Genomic DNA, 7500 nt, shown 5'->3' with positions numbered 1-7500 from the left:
AAAATTGTAATGATGATGATAAAAGCAAAGCCAGCAACAGCGATGATTATAAAAGCAACGATAATAACGATGATAAAAAAGGACAATGCTAATAATAACAATATATATGATAATGGTGGTGGTGATAATGATGGTGGTGATGATGATTATAATGATGATGGTGATAATGATGAGGATGACACTGATGGTGGTGATGGTGATGAGGATGACGGTGGTGATGCTGATGGTGATAATGATGATGATGATGATGGCAATAACGATGATGAAGATGGTGATAATGGTGATGTTTATGATGATGGTGATGATACTTTGATGGTAATGATGATTGTGACGATGATAATGATGATGACACTGATTATAGTGATGATGATGGGGATGATGATGATATTGATAATGATAGAAATAATTATAATAATGATGATAAGGAGAAAGATAATGATAAGGAAGGTGATGATTATTATTGTAATAATGATGATAATAATACCAGGAAGAAAAAGTAACGATGATGATGATAATGATCATGATGATAATAACAATAATAAAGATAATATCAAAGATAATGATAATGATATTGATATCAAAGATAATAATGATATTGATATTAATAAGGATGATAATAGTGATAACGGTAATGACGATAATGATAACAACAGCGATAACAATAATTTTATTTTGATTATGATAATGATGATAACAATTATGATAGTAAAAATGATAATGAAAGTGATGGCAATGTCGATGATGATGATAATGAACGGATTAATAAAGATTATGATAACGATAATGTTTAGATAGTAAGCGTTTCAATAATAAGAGCAATACTAATGAGGATGAAAATGACAATGATAATAATGATGATGATGAACTAATAGAAATAACAATAATGCTACCAATAATAACATTGTCAATAGAACTATCAATGATTATGATAGCACCCCTCCCCCCCCCCCCAAAAAAAAAAAAAAAAAAAAAAAAAAAAACGTTTGGGACGCGAACTCGAGAGGCTTGAGTAGAAGACTTGCACGAGTGAGCTATTGCTTGATAGAATGTCAATTGCATAAGTGAAGCTTTTGATGATCACATACTCACTCATATACAGTACATACGTTATATCGATATTAGTAATATTATATGATTATGATAATGATGATAATGATGATTATGAACTACGAAATAAAATCAGTGTATAAGCATAAACAAAAAATGGACAGAAATATGTATAGATAGAAAAAATAGCTGTATTGAGAGAGAGAGAGAGAGAGAGAGAGAGAGAGAGAGAGAGAGAGAGAGAGAGAGAGAGAGAGAGAGAGAGAGAGAGAGAGAGAGAGAGAGAGAGAGAGAGAGAGAGAGAGAGAAAGAGAGAGGAAAGAAAAGAGAAGAGAGAGAGAGAGAGAGAGAGAGAAAAGAGAGAGAGAAAGAGAGAGAGAGAGAGAGAGAGAGAGAGAGAGAGAGAGAGAGAGAGAGAGAGAGAGAAAGAGAGAGAGAAATAGAGAGAGAGAAAGAGAGAGAGAGAGGGGGGGGGAAGAAAGAGAGAGAGAGGGGGGGAGGAGAGAGAGAGAGAGAATGAGAGAGAGAGAGAGAGAGAGTGAGAGGAGGGGAGAGAAAGAGAGAGAGAGAAAAAAAGCCAGACACAGACACACACACACACACACACACAAAACACTCACAAAACGAAATCAGGAAATAGAGAGACCAAAAAAAAAAAGGAAGGTAATATCTTTAAGTCAAATAATACATTCCAATTTCCTCTCCGCCATCTCCCGCTGCATCTCCAAGACGCAAGAGAGGCTGTAAGAGATAAGACAACTGCGATGGCGTGGCACTCTCTTGCCCCGATGAATCACGGGAGACACCAAGCCAATACAGTGGTGTGGGTTCGAGACGGAGAGACTATGGAGGGAAGGGCAATTGATTAGGGAGGGAGGGAAGGAGGGTGGGAGGGAGAGGAGGGAGGGAAGGAGAGGAGGAGGGAGGGAAGGAGGGAAGGAGAAAGGGGGGTAAGGAGGGAGGAAGGGAAGGAGAAAGGGGGGTAAGGAGGGAGAGAAGGAGGGAGAAAGGGGGGTAAGGAGGGAAGGAGGGAGGGAGAGAGAGAAAGAGGGAGAGAGGGAGGGAAGGATGGAGGGAAAGAGGGAGGGAGGGAGAGAGAGAGGGAGGGAGGGAAGGATGGTTGGAGGGAGGGAGAGAAAGAGAGAGGGAAGGAAGGTGGGAGGGAGGGAGGGAAGGTTGGAGCGAAGGGGAACTGATTAGGGAGGGAGGGATGGAGGGAGGGAGGGAGAGAGAGAACGAAGGAGGGAGGGAGGAAGAGAAGGAGGGATGAGGGGGAGAGAAGGAACGAGGAAGGGTGAAAGGAAAGGAGAGAGGAAGAGAGAGGGAAGAAGGAAGGGAGGAAGAGAGGGAAGGAGTATGCAAACAGGCCAGATAGGTAGCCAGAAAGAGATATACATATAAAAAAGAGAACAACAACAAAAGCTACGACACGAAAAAAAAAAAATAGAGATAAAATATGAAAGCTCCCCCCCCCCTCCAAAAAAAAAAAAAAAAAAAAACACTCACAAGGAAACACCAATAAAGATGATTCAAATGAGACGCAAAAATCAAGCCACATAGAAAACGGAGTTACAAGGGCGCGTAATATCTGTCATCTTGGCCACGCCTGTTCAGAACACTTTGGGATTTGATTAATGTCCCCGTTCGGCGTTTAGCCTTCTCGTTTCTGCATATATTTGCGGCTTTAATTAATGAAGAGATGTTGATGTATTGTGTCACGTGTCTGACTTAATTATTTGTACAAGGATTTCGGAGATGATGATGTTTGAGGGTTTTTGTTTTTTTTGGTTTGTCTTTTCTTTGTCTTTCTTCGTTTTTTTTTGTTTTTTTTTCTTTTTCTCTGTTTCTGTGTTTGTCTTTGATGAAGGCATATGGAGAATATTGTTAATTATTATTCTGACATTGCAAAGTAATGATTTGAAATATACCATATAAGTTCAATTCAAAAACACACACACTTCCAAACACACACACACACACATACACACTTACACACACACGCACGCGCGCCCTGGCGCCACATGTATGACTATTTCCGAGAGATGTTTTGACACCCTGACACACCCTCTCTCCGGTGAGCACCTCGGGGCAAGAAGGAGCTATCGCGTCAACAGCTCTGAAGGTCTTTATAAACACAGTCATAACAAGGATTTTCAACTGTACGTTTATCGTATTACAACATTTCTTTATGAAAACCTTTAAAATATCAGATAGCTTTAGTCTTTTTTATTTCACTTAGATCTTACATGAGCGTGAAATATGAAGAAGAAAATCAAGAAGGGTGAAAAAAAGATAAAATTAGGTAAAAAAAAAAAAAAAAGGAGGGTAAGTAAAAAAAAAAAAATCTAATTTTCTGTGAAATCTATATTCTCATTCAAATGAATGAGAATATAAAAGAAAAAGATGGAAATCTAGCTCATAAAAATGATCCTCCTGACATACTTATATCTTTGACAGAATAAACTTAAAAAAAAAAAAAAAAAAAAAAAGTCGACAGATAAAAAAATAAAAAAAAGATGTCTAAAAGCGAGATCAGTATCCTCTCCATCACCTGCGCGCGGGCGGTCGTATAACCCATTAGACATCTTCCTTTTCATCTTAGGAAAAGAAAGTGACATCTTAAGGTGTCGTTTTTCCTTTTTTTTTCAAATGCTTAAATAGTTTTGCTTAATAAATGTTCTGAAATGTGGTGTTGCGTTTCCGTAGAGTTCCCCCCTTTAAATCATTTTAGTGTAAGAACGACCTGGTTTATCTGAACAACGGAATACTTAGAGGGGCTGGAGTCACAAAACTAGTATATCTAGTTTTGCGATAGAACTCAAAGACAAGAAAATCATTTCCTTATGAAAGATTTAATGCTGTGGAAAATGAGGTTAATCATTTCTTTAAAAACTATTTGTCTCAAAGTTTTTGGTCATGTTACGACTGATTTCCTTTGAGCTCATTAATCAAATGTACGTCTTTTGCTCTCAGAGTCAAATTAATTTATGTGACATCCCGATATCTCTCTTTCCTCATTCATAATCTTTCTTCGTCTTCTCTCTCTCCATTCATTTATAATCCACACGGTATCTTGCTGTTATTCTACCTCTGTCATCTTTCTCTTCCTCTTTTCCCGTCCTTTCCATTTAAAACTCTTATCGTTCCATCTTCTTATTCTCCATTCATCTTCTTCTCCTTCTATTCCATCCACCTTTCCTTCCTTCCTTCACTACAAGAATGCCCATTCACCTTCCTGTCCTCTTCTTCTGTTCTCTTCTTACACCCTTCGTTCAGTACGTTCTGTGTTTTCCGTGTATCGTTTCCTCTCTCCATTCATCTTCCTCTCCTTCGTCTTTCTCCTTCATTCACCCTTAATTCAATATCATCACTGGACCATTCATCTATTCTCCCTTTTTCTCCCTCTCTTCCTTCCTTCCCATAATCGTAAAAACGCCATCTTCTTTTCTTCCTTTTCTCCTTCTTCCTTTTCTTCATCACAAGAAAATACGCTCATTTTCCTCCTCTTTTTCCCTTCTTATACTTTTCATTCAAAACACTCTAACTATGCCTTTCATTCATTCTCCCTTTCCCCCCTCCCACCCTTCCACCCTCCCCATCCTCTTTCCCCACCCACCCTCCCAATCCACCATCACAAGAACTCTCTCTCTCTCTCTCTCTCTCTTTCACCGTGACCTCTGACCTACCCCAACCTCCCCTTCCTTCCAGTCGACCTGACGGCGCAGGTGAGACGGCGCGACGACCCCGGCCGCACCGTCATCATGATCCTGGCTTACACCATCATCATCTGCGTGTCCCTCTTCGGCAACCTCCTCGTCTGCCACGTCGTCATCAGGAACCGTCGTCTGCACACGCTCACCAACACCTTCCTCGCCAACCTCGCCGTGTCCGACCTCCTCATGACGGCGCTCAACATACCCTTCAATGTGGCCAGGTGCGGAGCGGGGTGGGAAGGGAGGAGGGGGAGGGGGAGGGGGGGAGGGGAGGGAAGGGGGAGGGGAAGGTAAGGGGAAGGGAGAGGGGATTGGAGGAGGGGAGGGGAGGAGGGTAAGGGGAAGGGGCGGAGGGGGAGGAGGGAAGGGGGTTGGGAGAGTATGAGTGAGTGAGAGGGTGGGGGGAAATAATATATATATATATTATATATATATATATATATATATATATATATATATATATATATATATATAAAATATATATATATAATATATATATATATAATATATACATTATATATATATATATATAATATATATATTATATATATATATATATAGATAAAATATATATATAGAGTATATATATATTATATAGAGAGAGAGGAGAAAGAAGAGAGAGAGAGGGGAGGAGAGAGAGAGAGAGAGAGAGAGAGAGAGAGAGAGAGAGAGAGAGAGAGAGAGAGAGAGAGAGAGAAAGAGAGAGAGAGGGAGAAGGTAAGTGAGAACGAATATGAAAAAGAAGGAAAGCAAAAAATACCAAAAACATTCCAGATAACCAATACTCAAACAGACAAATAAAGAGGTAGAAGAAACACACACACTCGCACACACAGAAACTCTCTCTCTCTCTCTCTCTCTCTCTCTCTCTCTCTCGTCACTTTATCAAGATTTAACCAAAAAGAAGACGAAGAAAAAAAAAAAAGACGGACCACATACCTCAAAAAAAAAAAAAAAAAAAATCATGAAAAAAAATCCCTCTCTCTACATAATGAAGTAAAGATGATTCCTCTCGCAGTCTATCGTCACTATCTACCTGCCTCCCCCAGAGTGCTCTTGGACGACTGGCCCTTCGGAGGGTTCATGTGCAGCGTCGTGCCCTTCGTCCAGGCCACCTCCGTCTACGTCTCCGCCTTCACCATGGTCGCCATCGCCTTGGACAGGTATCAGGTGAGGCCCTGGAGTCTATCGCCTGTCTTTAAGTCAGCTGGGGAGTTTGGCTCTTTTATTTTTTTATTTTTATAGATGTATTTTTTTTTGTCTCTGTTTTTATTTGTTTGTTTGTCTGTCTGTCTCTGTTTTTGTTGATTTTGATCTCTATCACTCTTTTATGTATAGTTCTTTGGGTGGATGATTAGCTTTGATTGATTTTTCTTTTTGTTTTTATCTGTCTCTGTGTCACACACACACACACACGCACGCATATATATATACATATATATGTATATGTATATATATATATATATATATATATATATATATATATATATATATATATAAGCTTATATACATTTGTACATGAACACAAACACACACACATACACACACAGAGTAAGTCAGTGCGTACTGTATCCACACGCGCCCAGACCCTACAATCCTGTTTTCATCATTCATATTCCCACAGCACAATCTTTCATTGTTTATTTTGATTCCACAGGTGATCGTCCACCCGTTAAAGCCTCGCCTGGGTGCCTTCCACGGCGCCGTCATCATCGTGGTGGTGTGGCTGCTGGCCGCCCTCGTCTCTCTCCCGTACGCCATCTACAGCGAGGTCAGGCGGGGTCGAGGGAGAGGGGGCTTTGTATAGATGAGTTAAAACAAATAGAATAAAATGTCCGAAATGAGGTGATTATGAAACAAAAACAAATATGAGAATAACGAATATCCTGGATGAAGTAATCATTTTTATTCTTTTCATAATCCCAGTAGTGCTAATTCTCGCTAACTATACTAACGGCTCTACTGTTTGTACAGGTATACCTTTTGCAGAAATATTTTGCTCTAGTCACGCCTCCTTTCTTTTCTCAGGTCGTTGAGGTGGTCACGTACCGGAAGTTGACGCGATGTCAGGCGCGCTACCCACACCCAGCGCTCGAGTTTCGTCAGTGGCTGACGCTGGCCACCTTCCTCACGCAGTATGCATTGCCTCTGAGCATCACAGCCGTGGCTTACGTGGGCGTGACGAGGCGGGTGTGGTGGCGGGCGGTCGTGGGCGCCGCCACCAAAGAGCAACTCTCCGTCCAGCTCCGAGCCAAGAAGAAAACCGTCAAGATGTTACTAGTCGTGGTCGTGTTATTCGCCTTGTGTTGGCTGCCTCTCAACACCTACCATCTGGTGGTAGACTTCGGGGGCTCGCTCGGCCCTTTCCGCCACTCCTCATCGGTGTTCTTCCTCTGCCACTGGTTCGCCATGTCCAACGTGTGCTATAACCCCTTCATATATTGCTGGCTGAATGACCACTTCCGTTCAGGAGCGCGAACGCTCTTGCGGTGCGTCGCCCGAAAGGTCTGCAGGATCCCACTCTCCGAGGACGACGAGGAAGCTCCTGGCGTCAGGACTCGCCGTCTGAGGGATTCCGTATCTCTGTCTTCGTCGGCGCTCACAGGAGGCTCGGTCAGACGCAAGGGTCCCGGGGCGATGAGGTGCCTTCCTCACCAAGCCCCGGACGTCCAAGTCGCCCTCGACGCGCTGATCGTCTCCCCAGCGACGCCACACACCGGCTCAAGCGGGGGCTTACGTC

The 7500-nt window shown here is 41.8% G+C and overlaps 1 non-coding gene across 1 annotated transcript in view; it reads left to right on the top strand.

Moving 5' to 3' along the window:
* LOC122252033 (uncharacterized) overlaps positions 1–7500 on the top strand; it is a 43098-nt gene that overhangs the window by 33653 nt on the left and 1945 nt on the right. The window contains exons 3-6 of the transcript XR_015191167.1: positions 4756–4981; positions 5810–5930; positions 6418–6531; positions 6789–7500. The exon at positions 6789–7500 is cut by the window's right edge and continues 1945 nt beyond it. This is a non-coding gene — a transcript (uncharacterized LOC122252033). The remainder of the gene's footprint in view (positions 1–4755; positions 4982–5809; positions 5931–6417; positions 6532–6788) is intronic.

This window comes from Penaeus japonicus, unplaced genomic scaffold, assembly GCF_977035675.1.
Source record: "Penaeus japonicus unplaced genomic scaffold, GWHDUDI00000001_assembly GWHDUDI00000007, whole genome shotgun sequence".
Taxonomy (NCBI): domain Eukaryota; kingdom Metazoa; phylum Arthropoda; class Malacostraca; order Decapoda; family Penaeidae; genus Penaeus; species Penaeus japonicus.
The sequence above is the reverse complement of the archived record's forward strand: the minus strand, read 5'-3'. Positions and strand labels throughout refer to the sequence as shown.